This window comes from Mirounga angustirostris, unplaced genomic scaffold (assembly GCF_029215605.1).
Source record: "Mirounga angustirostris isolate CCGP_5_RB_7025 unplaced genomic scaffold, mMirAng1.0.hap1 SCAF_8, whole genome shotgun sequence".
In the NCBI taxonomy this organism is placed as follows: Eukaryota; Metazoa; Chordata; class Mammalia; order Carnivora; family Phocidae; genus Mirounga; species Mirounga angustirostris.
In genome coordinates, this window is record NW_026991716.1 from 80,820,931 (window position 1) to 80,836,358 (window position 15,428).

Consider the following 15,428-nt stretch of genomic DNA (forward strand, 5'->3'; position numbering starts at 1 on the left):
ACAGCCTCCACAAGTGGTGGGCACTCACAAGCCTGCAAGTCTGGATGAGTCTGGCCTGGCCTTAGGGGTCAAGGGCTTCTGACAGCACTCCTGGGGAGAAGGGATGAGCACTGAGTCTAAACTCTGTAACAGTACAGTCCTACAACATCTGGGATTTTAGTAGTAATGCTAACATATATAGGGGTTTTTTCTTCCTTTAATTTAAAAAAAAAAATTGCTTTCCTCTAATTTTTCTTCTATAATATAGGTATTTTAAACTTCTTTTAAGAATTCTGTACAATTATTATGGTTTTTAGAGGGGAAAGAGAAGCATTTACAGACCTTCTACAACAATTATCTTGCTTTGTCAGTTCCTTTTTTAACCTCCATGTTTTCTCATACTTCACAGTCAATGAGTTTAAATATTTTTGTTGCTTTCCCCAAATATCCACCAATTTGTTCATCTTAACAGCTTCGTCCAGACATACAATATAGAAAATCGTAGGAAAGTGTCATAGACTTGAATGAGGGTAATCAAAGCACCTCTCAAAGTATCAAAGAACTATTATTTTGCTGTTTTAAAAGCATTGAAGCATTTTTCCTTTTTTTGTTTTTTTTGTAGTTTTTAAATTTTGTTTTTTATTACATTTTTCAGAGAATTGCTCTAAGCTGTTCCAAGAACAGCCAGGAGGCAGGAAGGAGGTTCTCTTCCACCCACCCTCTATTTGACATAGCGCTACACATCTGCAATAAAAACCTTGGTCTTTTGGTCCCAAAATAGCTAAAGGAATAATAGAGATGCTCAGTGGCATCTTCCCAGCTGCCCCATGGGAACCAGGCCTGCCACACATCCCCAGCCTGCCTCAAGGGCCCATGGGCTAGAAAAGCCCTGGGGATCAGTGAGCAGCGTTTCTTCCCAGTTCCAGTCCTTCAGCATCCCCATCTGGTCTCAAATTATTTTGTTGTAAAGTTGCCCTTTTTTGTGCTTTTTTTCCTCTCATTTTTCATCTTCTTCTTCTTCACCTCATATCTATTTTCCCCCCAAACATGTGCCCTCTGAACCCCGCAGATTCTATACTTTCCTTAACAAAAGGTTACAGTTCACAGAGTGTGTCTGGAGTCTTCAGGTTGGTTGATATTAGCTGGTATGTCAACAGTTCTTATTTTTAAATATATATTGAGAGAGGTTTGTTTTTTAATGTAGCCTGTTCAGCATCCTGCCCTGTGCAAGTCCTGGTCTCCCCCAGGTGGAGGAAAGAGACCCACTGACACTAAGTATGGGTGACTGGTCTCTCTGGGCTGCTTGGGCTGCACTTTGAGCCTCTTCATGTTCATCTGGAAGCTGTTCGTGGCCTGGCTGATGGTCTGCGTGCTGGCCAGGTTGTTGGAGCTCACAGAGCCTTCTCTCTGTTGCTGGTGGATCACTGGAATTTACTGAGGACAGAAAGACCTGTCTTACTTGACCATAGTCAGCACAGTGGGTGGCTGGACGTGCATACTTCTGACTCCAGCGTAGGCCTGCTGCAGGGGGTCTGTGCCGGTGTGGTTCTGTGCTTAGGGGTGGATGCCTTTGGTAAAACACAGCTTCCACTGCAGGTTGCCCAATGGCCTGCTGGGGGAAGGCCGGTGAGCCTTTCACCCCAGTAGGGGATGGGATGTTAGGCACGCACAGCTGGTGAAGTGATGCTCCCAAAGGTGTTGCCACCTAGGTTGAGGTTATGGGTGAGGTCACCAGGCCATTCATGTTGAGTGCCACCATCTGCTGCATCTGGGCAGCAGTGAAGGTAGCCATGGGGTTCAGGTAGCCATCCTGCTCGACTGATGCCATTAGTCCCACTTGCTGCTACTTCAGTGCCTGTGTGTCGGCGCCATGGGCCCCGAACGGGAAGGAAGCATTAGCTGCGCCATGTACTCCTTGTCACTGTCAGCAAACCTGACCACCAGACTGGATGAGGTTCCCAGCATAGTCTAGCTCCTTCCATTTTTTTTTTTTTTTAAATGTGTTTATAACACTAGGAAAATTTTCTGGGACCTTCCTCCATTTGATTAATTTGATCTCTGGTATCGGCCTTTTTTCTCTTTTGCCTGTTAGTTGACATAATTTTAATTTTACCTTGCCAAATTTATTCACAGTTTATAGGAAATCAAATTCTTCTTTATAAGAGAAATATTATCCTAACCACTTTGATGAAATTATTTATACTTAGATAGAGTCTTTGTCTTTCTTATTAATTCTGTCACTTCAGCTATTAATTCTTTAGTTTGTTAAATTTGGAACTTAAATTACTGTTCTTTTCTCAAACTTTTTTCTGAATCTTATTCTTTTGTCTGGATTTTTAAAAAGATGTTCTTTGCTTGAGGAATTGCCTTCTGCCCCTATTCACAATTTTCTGTGCTGCTCTGTGTATTTTAATGAGTGGGGAATGATATTTCTTAGAGTTCCTTGCCAGTTCATTTCTGGCTGGACTCTACCAATGGTCGGAGGAGGAGGACTGATAATCCGCATTAATACAACAGTAGCTGACACCTATTCTGGAAAGAGCCTCCTTCCCACAGTCATCAGTCAGAATCAGCCCCTTATCTGTCTCCCTTGGTGCTCTTGTTATCCCCACCTGGCACTTTTTCTTGGGTTCATACTTTGCTTTGGGGAGTTCCTCCCCTGTGCTGCAATATCAATAGCGGGGCCCCTTGTCAAGGTCTAGGGACAACCATGCAACTTCTCCTGTTCATTGTGGGCTCCAGGGACAAAAGCCCCTCCCTTTTGTCCCCAACCCTGCAGATCATAGCTCTTTCCTGTAGTTACTAGTATCTGAGTTACCTCACTATTTCCCTTTTGCTCTCTTAGGCCTTCCAATACCTCTGTAACCATTTTCTGTACCAAATTTTCTCTGAAATACATAAAATGGTTTCTGTTTTCCTGGCCTTTGAATATATTCTTATTGTCTGTCTTTGGAAGCTTATTAAACAGAGTTGCCAGATAAAATACAGGATGCAATATTTAGTATATGCTTGTAGTGAGAAAATGTCCATTGACTACCTAATTTTTTTTTTTTTAAGATTTTATTTGTTTGACAGAGAGAGACACAGCAAGAGAGGGAACACAAGCAGGGGGAGTGGGAGAGGGAGAAGCAGGCTTCCCGCCCAGCAGGGTGCCCGATGCGGGGCTCCATCCCAGGACCCTGGGACCATGACCCGAGCCGAAGGCAGACGCTTAACGACTGAGCCACCCAGGCGTCCCTTGACTACCTAAATTTAAATTGAGTTGAATGTCCTAAATTTTTATTTGTTAAATCTGTCAGCTCTATGGTTATATTCCTCACCAACCTGCTCTTTTGGTCATGGTAGATTATGGTTTGGAATATGCCACTGAGAGAGATGTGCTGTTGCTGGTCAGATATGAGGTTTCTTGCGTATTTCTTGAGGTAAGTATCTACCTGAGGCATTGTTCTCACTATCCAGTTCTACAGCCAGCACGCACTGCCATAGACCAGCAACAAGTGCAGATGCAGCTGCAAAAACAGCGCCCTTGGGGTTTAGGGACTCATACTGTGTTGGAATTCATCATATGAAATCATTAATGTTAAGGGACAGTTTTCTTAACATAATCCATATGGGTTTATCCTGAGTAATTTTCTACTTGAAGATTTATAGTCTACTCTTCTACCATTCAATTGAGCTGAATGTGTGCATCTGTTTGTTGGATAGTTCATATGTGAATATACTGAAACATTTACCAATTTCTAAATAAAACAGGCCACACAGGCATTCTACTTTGTCCTACAACACTGTAGAAGATAACTACTTAAATTTCCATTTTTCTCTTAAATTAAGAGAAACAAATGAAAGATAAACACACATCTTGTGATTAATGTGCAACCTTGAATTTAATCAGTCATGCAAGGAATTTTTGGACTTCATGTGAAAGACCTAACAGATATAATGGCACATCTACTCAGAATCAGGAAGCAGATTTAATTAGACAATTAGTATTTTGTAGCTCAGTTCCCATTTTGATTGTCTTCCCTATTACTCTGGAATTCAACAGATCTTATGCATAGTATGCTGAAATTTAGCTAAATCCTTTCCCTACTCCATGAATTAAACTTTCTTGGAGGGAGCTTAAACTAAACACCTGATTCTGCTAAAACATGGTTGTACTTTATTACATTTTTCTAATATCTTTATATTTGTTTTCCACATGTGGCAAGATATACAAATAGGGTAATTTGGCAATAAAAGTTAAAGATACAGGAACAAATGAGTATGATACAGAGAGAGAAAGATGGAAAACATCTTTATAAATATGAGATCAAGTCTATTAAAAATAATTTTAAATGAATAAAGCAAAATACTTTAGTCAAGAGTCCAGATCTATTTGGTCTCTTATGCTTGTCCTCTTCTAGGGAAGAACAGAACACACAAAGTATGTTGCCTAAAATTACCTTATTTCTCTGAACTTCACCAGAGAATTATCTTGCTATTTTATAGGTGAACCATTCTAATAAGTAAGATTTTTTTTTGAAACATCAAAAATTAATTTGCTGGACTAGGTCCAAGCAATGGTGATATTAATAAATTGAAAATGAAATTATTTTCATATAAAACTATTTCTACTAAGTTCAAAAAATATCCACTTGGATATATCTTGTAGTTCATCTTGTTTAATTATCCCACTTATATGAGATACAGGCTCAGAAATCAAGGTTACACAAGTTAATTGAAGAAACGGGACCAGATGCAATTTGCTGGACATACAGAAGAAGTCTGGAATAGATGTTTAATAAATGTTAAAAAAAATTATGTTCCTCAGTCATATGCTATAATATGTTTCCATTAAGCAATGTGGAATATGCTAATATGGAACAATTTTCTTATCCTATACCTCAATCACGTCATCTATGACTTAGAAGAGAGAAGAATTTTATTATTGGTGGGGAGAAAATAAAAATTTAGGGGCATCTGGGTGGCTCAGTCAATTGAGCCACCAACTCTTGATTTTGGATCAGGTCATGATGTCAGGGCCATGAGATGGAGCCCCACGTCAGGCTCTGGGCTGGGTGTGGAGCATGCTTAAAATTCTCTCTTTCCCTCTCTCTCTCTCTGCCCCTCCCCTTGCTCACACACACACTCTCTCTCTCAACAACAAAATTAAATAGATATTTCAAAATATAATATGAATATAGAATAGATATGTTTTATATAATAATATACTTTGTTATCAAATGTCTATTTTCTGTGATTTATAGATTTTTCCAGGACAGTTAAGTAGCCTGAGCTACTAATGCACCCTGTTTACAAACACAATATTTTTCCAAAATCTCTTCTTAAGGTATTCTCTGGGCATATCTTTACTTGCTTGAAGATCAATCAGAGGTATAAACTATTGATGGTTCCAAATTCTTGAGAGGTGGGGTCTACAGCAATCACATACTGTTATTAGCTAAATAAAAAGAGTTTCTGCAGTTATATATTGGCTGTCAACCAACAAGGTGAGAACTCTGATATCCTCCGTATTGATATTCCTTCTTTAGTTTCTAAATACAATTGTTTTGTTCTTTGGTGATAACAGTTATGTATAGCCTGCAAACTACAAAACCTATGTTAATTCTCTTCAAACTGTACCTTTACAGTATATATGGCATTGCAGTAAGTCCCTAGAAAAGTCTAAAGGAGGAAATTTCATATGTATATGAAATCTCTAAAAACTTTTTTGTTGCTTTTGCAACATTAACAAATAAAGGTCTCATTTCTTATAAATTAGTGTATAATTTAATAAATCCATCAAATGATTCATATGTTTCCTTATCATCTTAATAAAACACTATAGAAATTTAATACTTTCTAATAAAGAACAAGTATAAATTAATAAAAAACGGAAGGAAGGTCATCATTCTTCTACGAATAAATTTAAGATGGCTTTATTTTTATATCATTTGTGGTATGCTAGTAATGTGAGAGTATTTATCTAGGTTTGAATAAAATATAATTATTTACTTTTCTTAAAGAGTATCACTATAAAGGAGAATGAACATTAAACACATATTGCTATACATGTGGAAGGGTCCTTGCTTTTAGCTTTATAGTAAGGGAATACTAAAATTCTAAATTTTGGAATAAATTTTCTTTAGTGTTATTTGATACTGAAGAATAAGTTAATACATCTTTCCTGAGTTTGCTTTTGGGGCTTTGTAATGTCTATTGATAAACTGACTTTGCAAACATTCAAGCCTGCCAATTGGCTTTCTCTTACTTTCTAGGCTCCTGTGCAAGATTATTTAGTAAGGTTTTTTGTTTGTTTTAAATTTAGAACAATTTTGTTTTCCCTTCCAGTAGTACCTGAGTCCAAGGTCCAGGGGTTTTTGTTGTTATATGGGATTGAGACAAAAATAATTTCTCCATACATTTTGGTCCTGTGATTATTAATGAATTTTAATTTCCCAAGTCCTCTGATGGTCTATCCTATTAAAAAAAAAAGGAAAGAAAGGAAAAAGCCCTGTTAGAGTTATGTTTAAGGAAGCATCACAGCAGGGCTGAGTTTAAAGAGTGGAATCTAACCAGTCAGTCCATTTATTGTCCTAGGGAGCAAAGTATACTTAATTGAACTTTTCTTTAGTTTCCTCATAGTAAGTGGTAAAAATTCTTGTCAGAAAAAGATGCTGTAAGAATTAATGAGCAATTCCATTTAAGAGCTCCATGTCTGACAACTGGTAGGCATTTAAAAATGCTTGTTGTATTATTGTTGTCATTGCTACCATTTTGATGGCTCTGTTAAAAATATTCCTGACAGTTCAATTCCTCTCATGAAAAAGGTAAATAATCAGGAAAAACTTTTGAAGACATATAAAAGAAGATGCAATAAATTGATCCAATGTATTTTCATCTGGCAAAATGTATTTTGTACTTGACAATAATGGGATTGCAAGTATTCTAATTACTGAGCCCATTGTACTTTCTGACGTTTCAAAAATAAATAGACAATTACAGATTAGCTGATAATTCTTTAAAATGAAACTTTGGTCCTTTGACACTTCTCAGTCCCCATTATAGATTGGTTAGAGGATTAGGTGAGGCCAGGAGGCTAAACAAATTATAGAAAATCTATATTAATATACAAATTCCTGCAGCAAAACCTGAGTGACTATCAAACTGATATAGAAATGCTGCTTGGACAATTCTGCATTATCACTGGGCACAAAAATGTGCTGGTTCTATCAGAATGTTTTTAGATGGGAGACTGCCATCCTTTTCTGGTGATCTCTTTGCAGAGAACACAAAATGCAACCATAGTATGAGTTCTGAATATGGGTGCTACTCAGAAAGGCCTTCTGAATCTCTTGCCTTCTGTTTTATTCTCTAAACGTATGAAAAAATTCACAAGTATATAGTGACTTAAAGGATCACATTATAAGACAATAAATTAAATGATATTTATATTTCTTTTGGTAAAACCCATGTGTTGGTCCTAATACACACACACACACACACCAGAATACACACACATGCATACACACACACACACCAGAAAAGCCAAGATAAACTTTCTGTCTGAATTAAATTCTCTAAAAGCAGAATTCTAAGAACAGTATAACTGAAGTTGTATAACTAGGTCCCTTATTTTTTGTTAAGAAAGCTTATTATATATCATCAGAAGTTTAGGTCCAAGATCAGAATATCCATGGTAAATATGAGAAGCTCTAACAATTTATGTAAAGAGGTAACACAAGGAAGCTTATTTTAATCACTAACAAGCAGCATCAGCTATTCCTTGAGTAATAACTATCATTCTCCCCAGATTTAACATGTAAAGTCAAAATTCATTTTCATCCTTAACTGTACTTCTATTTCCTATCTATGCTAAAGAGTGTTGCTTCTTTCTGTTCTGTAATTTTTGGTCATATTGGTTTTACTCACTATACAATTTTGTTGCAATATTCACTCTGAATCTTTTATTCTATTTGAAATTAACTTGAATTTCATGAACACCATAGTATGCATTTTCCTCTTCAAAGCACCTGTGTGCTCGCACGTGCATATATGCCCATGTGTGGTTCTATTTGTGTGTGTGGGTGTGTTCACTGTAGGGCTGTCTATTTAAAAGCATGATTTCTTGAAAACAATGCACATGCATATAGCCCAGGCAAAAAATAGGGAAGGAGAAAGAAATGATGCATTGATTAATGGTGTAAAAGTCTTCAAAACATAGCTGCATCACTGACAGAAATAGGGAAGTGGCAGAGTTAATTTTTAAATGAAGTTGAGGCATTTGATACTACAGCTATTGAGGTTGAAATGACTAGCATATTGGCAACCAAATAGTGTTTCCCCTCTTCCCTTTATTTCTAAGTTTAATCAACTCTGTATTCTTTGTTTTATGCATCTACACAATATAGATTCTAGACTCACAAACTAGATAGCGACTCTTTAATAAACATTTACCATTTGATTGAATGTCAGCTAAAAATAATAATAAATGGCAGCTGAGGAGGGATTTAAAATTCAGAATAATCAATTTAAAATAAAGTATATTGCTTTGGGCTTCTTGTTATATATAAGGCCAAAATCAATACTTATTATTATTTTGTCCACAACTAAGTCTAATAATCATGTAACAAATGGCATTATTGCATTTGAATTCAACCACTTACAGAGTTCAACCATAGGAAAGTCAAGAAACTAATCAAAGCAAAACCAACACAAACCAGTAATTTCATCTGTGGATGCATATGAAAATCAAGAACATGTAGCAAGGTAATGTTTGCCTCCTGATTCTTATTTAAGCTGACATACACCAATACTGAATTTTTTTCATACATAAGCTACATTAGTGATTTAAGTGCTACTCTAAATCCCATTTATTTTTATTTTGAGGTTTTAATAATGACCTAAAGAAATTGTGCAGAATAAACAGACATTCCAACTTCATTTAGCTGGTTTGAGTGATCTCTGTAACCCTAAGAAAAGCAGCCAGTGTTTGAACAAGAGTTGAAGTGTTAGGGAGGAAATGTCTGAAATAGAGTTTAGATGTGAATGAAATGAGATTAAAGAAAGTCTACATTGTTTTTTGTAAACTTAATCTCTATATAAAAACTAACATCTGAAGAGTAAATCTACGGAGTATCATTTTGCCAAGCACGTCTATTAATATAAAATGGGAGAATGAGTGAAACATATGCAGGTTTCATGAGAAGTAAATACATGACTTCAGGAGTGAAAGACATTAACATCTTATGGTTGGTTTGTTTGTTTTTAATAATATCTGTCAATCAAAAACTTATGAATAAAAAAAAAAGAAAAAGCCTGCTATGCCAAACAGATTAGACACAGAGAGCTAAGAAAAGGAAGATGGATAGAATTGTTCATGGGGCAGATAATCTTTCCCCTTTCTTGCTAAGAATAAGCAGAGCTGCATTTGTGGAAACTTAACTAAACAGAAACCTGCAGCGTCTGTTCAGTGCTGCTGACCTGCCAGCCAGAGAGAGCTGAGTTTAAAGGGTTTAAGCTCTCAAAGAAGCCAAGACTTGGCTGATCATCTTGGGCTCAGCATATTGTGAGGCATATGAACACTCTCTTCAAAACTGGCAGGGAAGAAGGAAGGAAAATTGAAAATCTAAACACAGTAGCCAGTTAAAATTCAGACAATTGTAAGGGTTGTGTTTTCTCTGAAGCATTTGCTTATACTCTATGCCACTGAATAAATAAATAAATGGATTTACTTTTGGGGGGAAAGACGAGCAGTATAACTTGAGATTACTGCACTACTCTTTGGTACACTGGGAAAAAAAAGGCAAAAAGAGAGAGAACATATACATATTCTAGTAGGAAATAAAGAAATTTGTGTCAATTTTCTTCATGTGATCTAGTTTTTTTCCACTGTCCCTAGAAATTTGTTTATATTATTTATGAACAAGTTTTATTATTAATTTTAACAAAATTAAATGTTTGAATACATTTAACATAATATTCACCATTCTAATGAATAAACTCCAAAGGCATGCTTTTAGAAATGAATATGTACAATAACCCAAAACTAACAATGGCTTCATTAAAAGTAAAAAAAAAAAATTGACTTGGCTCAAAAAGAGTGAAAGATATTAATTTCTATTCTATTTTGTTTTCTAGCTTAACATTTCTGGGTTTTCTGTATATGAGAGAAAACACAATGCCCCTCACTCCTGGGAATGTAAAAACATGTTGCCAACAACATCTCAAACTGACATAGTTTGGATTTGTTACATTGATACAAAAAAAAAAAAATACTAAAGACATTCAAAGTTCACCACTGCTGGGTACTTCATAGGCTGAGTGCCTGAAGGGCAGATGTGGCCCATATATCTGCTATCAGCATTTCTCCTGATGCCACCCAGAACTGCTGAGCTGCAAACTGAGAACTATTGGTCACATTACTGACAAGTTTTTGAAAGGTTATGGATAAAGCATTCACTGAAGTTATAGTAAACAGTCTTTTGCACTATATTTACATTCACAGTTCTAGGCTAAAACTAAAGTCCAGTTTCAATACAGAAAATGTCTTTTCCTCAAGAGAATGAGAAACACACGAGAATAAAATACATATATCATCTGAGACTCAACTCTGAATGATTTCAAACATACAATTGAATATTAGGAAACTTTTATATATTTTTTGTATTTATTACTACATAGGACTTGTTTTTAGCTTAATCTCTTTAAACTACTCTTTCAATTTTGGATTAAATCTAATTAGTGTTTCAAAATATTATTATTCTAGAAATCAAAGTAGAATTCAATATTCTACAAAATTTCTACCATGCGTAGAGACATTAACTACATCAATAAGGCAGAAAAAATGAATTTTTTAAAAAGGAATTTAGACATTCTTTACTGTTAACACAAATTCAACAGAAAAGGAAGGGTAGGGCTTTTTGATTACCTCCAGCCAATAAATCACATGCTATTGTAAAGGCTCTTTAGTTTGAGAAATATATCCTTTTCTAGGAAATAGATTTTCTTTCTGATATGGTCTTGCTCAAAATCTTTTCAGTTGTTTTCATTGTGCCAAACTGAAGTTTTTATAAATTGTTTATGGGTGTCAAAGTTCCTTAAAAGTTCAGTTGGACTGTTTACTCTCCAAGCAATAGTAAGTAGGCAACAACATTTCTGTCAGTGTTAAAAGTTGATCTGCCAAGTTTTAATGCGTGGCTCAAGTAGGAGAAGCAGTTTGTTGGGAAAGCAAGCTGTCCAGTACTTGACAAGATTTGGTTTGTCAACAGTATGGCTGAAGGTGTTTGACATGATACATTCTTTCTCCATCATACTTCCAGGCCTATGTCAGAATGTATATTCTCACCTGGACTCAATCTGCTGAATTCTTTTTAACAGGAAAGAGAAAACTACGATTAAGGAATAACAGCAAAGGATATTAGAGAGTTTTTACACATTAATTTTCATGAGACTGTGACTAGAGATAACGAATGCTTCTTTTTTTTTTTAAAAGATTTTATTTATTTATTTGAGAGAGAGAATGAGATAGAGAGAGAGCATGAGAGGGGGGAGGGTCAGAGGGAGAAGCAGGCTCCCTGCCGAGCAGAGAGCCCGATGCGGGACTCGATCCCAGGACTCCAGGATCATGACCTGAGCCGAAGGCAGTCGCCTAACCAACTGAGCCACCCAGGCGCCCGATAATGAACGCTTCTTTACATGCAGCAGTAAATTCCCTCATCTAGTCATATGAAGAAAAACAAAATCTATCTTAAAAAAAAATTATTTCATAAGAAATCTACTTGGCTGGGGCGCCTGGGTGGCTCAGTCGTTAAGCGTCTGCCTGGGCTCAGGTCATGATTCCAGGTCCTGGGATCGAGCCCCGATCCCTCTCCCACTCCCCCTGCTTGTATTCCCTCTCTCGCTGTGTCTCTCTCTGTCAAATAAATAAAATCTTAAAAAAAAAAAAAAGAAAGAAAGAAATCTACTTGGCCAAACTAAGGAAAAGTGCAGACACTGTGCAACTGAAGGGATTTCTTTGCAGTCCGAAATGGCTGTCTTACTTGGCTGTAAATCTCTCTTACACAATGCCTGGGGTCTTGCTTGCAGGAATGTAATGAAGTTACACTGCCTGAATGAAAATTTTAAAAACAAATTAGGGCAGAGGGCCTTGCCAGCTATCCATGATTTGTGGCAGTGCTTATCAGTAGCCAGTGTGGGGTGATTCACCGTGAGAACACCAAATCTCTTTGTCCCAGGCCGCCATGTTTCACTCCAGTGTCAACATATCAGGGGAAATGAATGCTAAGCTGTAACAGTCATAGTGTCAGGCATGTTTGTAACACATGCACAGAGAAATTTACAGCTGGGAAAAACTAAGACACATCCCCTAGTAACTTGCTTTACAGAGTTCTTGCTTCTGACTGATTCAGTAGCAGCCACATACCTTTAGACATCGTGACCTCACTGATCTTCAGTGTTTTCAACACGGCTGTATGGATTAAATTACTCTATGAACCAGGGTATTTAGAATTATCCTATGGTATCTGTTTAAAGTGAAGTTCCTCAAAATTAAAATTTTATCTTTTAAATAATTACATAGTAAGTACTAATGAACTAAAACTTTACTAATTTGAACTTTGGGGCGCCTGGGTGGCTCAGTTGGTTAAGCGACTGCCTTCGGCTCAGGTCATGATCCCGGAGTCCCGGGATCGAGTCCTGCATCGGGCTCCCTGCTCAGCGAGGAGCCTGCTTCTCCCTCTGACCCTCCCCCACTCATGTACACTCTCTCTCTCTCTCATTCTCACTCTCTCAAATAAATAAATAAATCTTTAAAAAATAAAAAAATAAAAAATAAAAATAATTTGAACTTTGTAATAACTCAGACCAAGAACAGTACTCTTTCCTATTATCTCTAAATAAACAATATTTTATACCAATTATATGTTATATTAACATCATAAATTTTTGGATTTGTTTTATATGGTTTTGTGGAAATAAAAACTCTTTCTAGGTATTGGAGGCAATTTAGAGACATTTTCATAAATTGACTATTAGCTTAAAATCATTGTTATTAATATGTTTAAATTATTTGCTAGCTTAGCTAAACTTAATTGATATAAAGCTTATTTTCCTATTTTGGGGAACACATATCAGAGTTAAAAGACTGGGCACTTCAGCCAACTCTTCTGTCCTATGTACCCAAGGCACACTTTTTACACACATGAGATTTTTGTACACCCATGGATGCTGAAAGAGGAGATTGCAAGATTTTAAAAACAGAATTAGAATGTGTTATAACTGATTAAAGAAAAAAGGAAGGGGTGGTATCCAAATAATGAAATCAATGTTAAGGCCAAACAGAAGCCTCACATGTAGTAAAAGAAAGTAATCCTAAGCACTTAGAAAGCAAAGCATATTCAATCAATGGGGCAATTAACCTTTATTTCCAAAAGTGGCAAAACCTGATCCTTGATTCTGCTCAGAAACAGCATTCATGTAACAGGCCTAAAACTGTTCTCTCCCAAGTTGTCTACTCATGTAATCTTCATATGCTTTTTCCAGTACAGTAACAAGAGTTTCTGAATTTTAACATCTGGAGAAATGACACCATCACTCACTTGCCTCAAATAGTAGCTGAAAGGAGATCAAATTAGAAGACTTCTCCTTGAACAATTCCTGTGGCCCCTATATCTTCAAATTCTCTCTGAAAATTGCCATTCACCTTTTCTCAGGTTTGCATTCCATTTTACAAGTACACAAGGAAATATATATAGTCAATTTGAATAGGAATCCAGTTTAAGAAGTACTTCTATCAGTTGTCATAAGCAGTTCCAATTTTAGTTAACCATTTCTGATATTTGTGTAAACTGTACATTTTACATTCTACTGGATTGAGGATAGGTGATCTAGACATGGTCAGCCAATATGTACTGCAGATTTTCCTTTTTGTATGGAAAGACCAAACCGCTTTTTAAGAACACATTTTTTAAGATTGCCATAAGATGCTAATCTATTACTAGACACATTTGGCTCACAAATTTGTTTCTATTTTTAGTGGCAAAGATAAATGTCATAACCAAGAAGTTGAGACCAAGCAATCAATGTCCATCTATCTAAAATAATTTTTCTGACTTATTTCTCTTGACGTCGCTGGAATTCAGGAACAAAGTCATAAAGCTACCCTTTGATCTTCCTTCTCCTTCTCATCAGCTAAGCAATTGACACACTACAATCAATGATTCCTCTATATTTTTGTCTCCCCACAGCCCCATTTCCAACTCTTTGATTATCTATATATAAAAGTCTCACTTTTGAGTTACTTCAACAATCTCATATTTGTATTTATTGACTTCAGTATCTTTACAGGCCACTCTTTACAACCATCTACTTAAGCTTCCAAAAATACTATGCAATTGGACTGCCCAAAATTTTGGATAAGACCCCACTGGATGAGTGTCCAGGGTATGTCCAATTTTTTTTGTCCTCTGATCATGTCATTTTACTGCATCCTACACATTTTGATTTGTAGTACTTTCAATGTTTTCTAATTTCCACTTCGATTGCTCCTTTGACCTAACAGGTCAAAAAGGAATTTCTAGATGCTGGTTATATTTTATTTCTTGACTAGGGTAGTGGTTATATGGTCTGTACTTATTATAAATTTATCTGTATGTAGAGAGGTATATTTATACTTGCATACTTTTCTGTACTGAGTTACCCTTCAATTAAAAAAAAAATTCATTTGAAAAAAAGACTAAATTGTTAAGGAACAGAAATGCTTCAACTTGGGTGGTTGAGGTTGAAATGCAAAGTGTGTTTCACAGCAACCATCATGTTACACAAAGTAGGACACCTCCTGAGAATGGATCCAATTAAGGGAAACCAGAGTTGAAAAGTGTAAAAAAGGCAACACTGACATAAACCTACAGAATATATTAATTCATTTATCGTTAGATACAAGAGTCTATTGTATGTTATAAGATATCTTATAACAAATTGTATGTTATAACTACAAATGTAAAAGTCTAACATTATATGCCAAGCCTTTTCTAAAAAATTTAATAAATAACAATTTTCTTATGTAATACTACTTTGTTATAAAATACCTCTTAATTTTCAAATATATTACTACTTATTAGTTATCTTTTTGTTACTGATTCTTGGCTTAATTCCATTGTGATTAGAGAACCTATTATGTATATTATCAATCCCTAAAAGCTTGTTGAAGTTTACTTGCTTTGTGGAGCATATGGTTACTTTTTATAAATGTACCAGGAACGAATGAAACAAATGTGTTTTCTGCAGTGTTCTATATAAAAAGGCCAATTAAATTCTAAGGTTAGATAATTATGCTGTTCACATGCCTATATCCTTCCTATTATTTTTTTTCCCGTGTGCCAATCCATAGTTTAAAAGTTGTATTGATTTGTAGTTTTAGAATCCATTTTACTATTTTATATAGTCTCTGGGTTTCTGTCAACATTTATTGT

General features: G+C 35.9%; 1 pseudogene; it reads right to left on the minus strand.

The window, feature by feature from the left end:
• Nucleotides 1-1,188: 1,188 nt before the first annotated feature.
• On the minus strand, nt 1,189-12,392 carry LOC123836470 (CUGBP Elav-like family member 4; annotated as a pseudogene).
• Between the last annotated feature and the right edge of the window lie 3,036 nt (nt 12,393-15,428).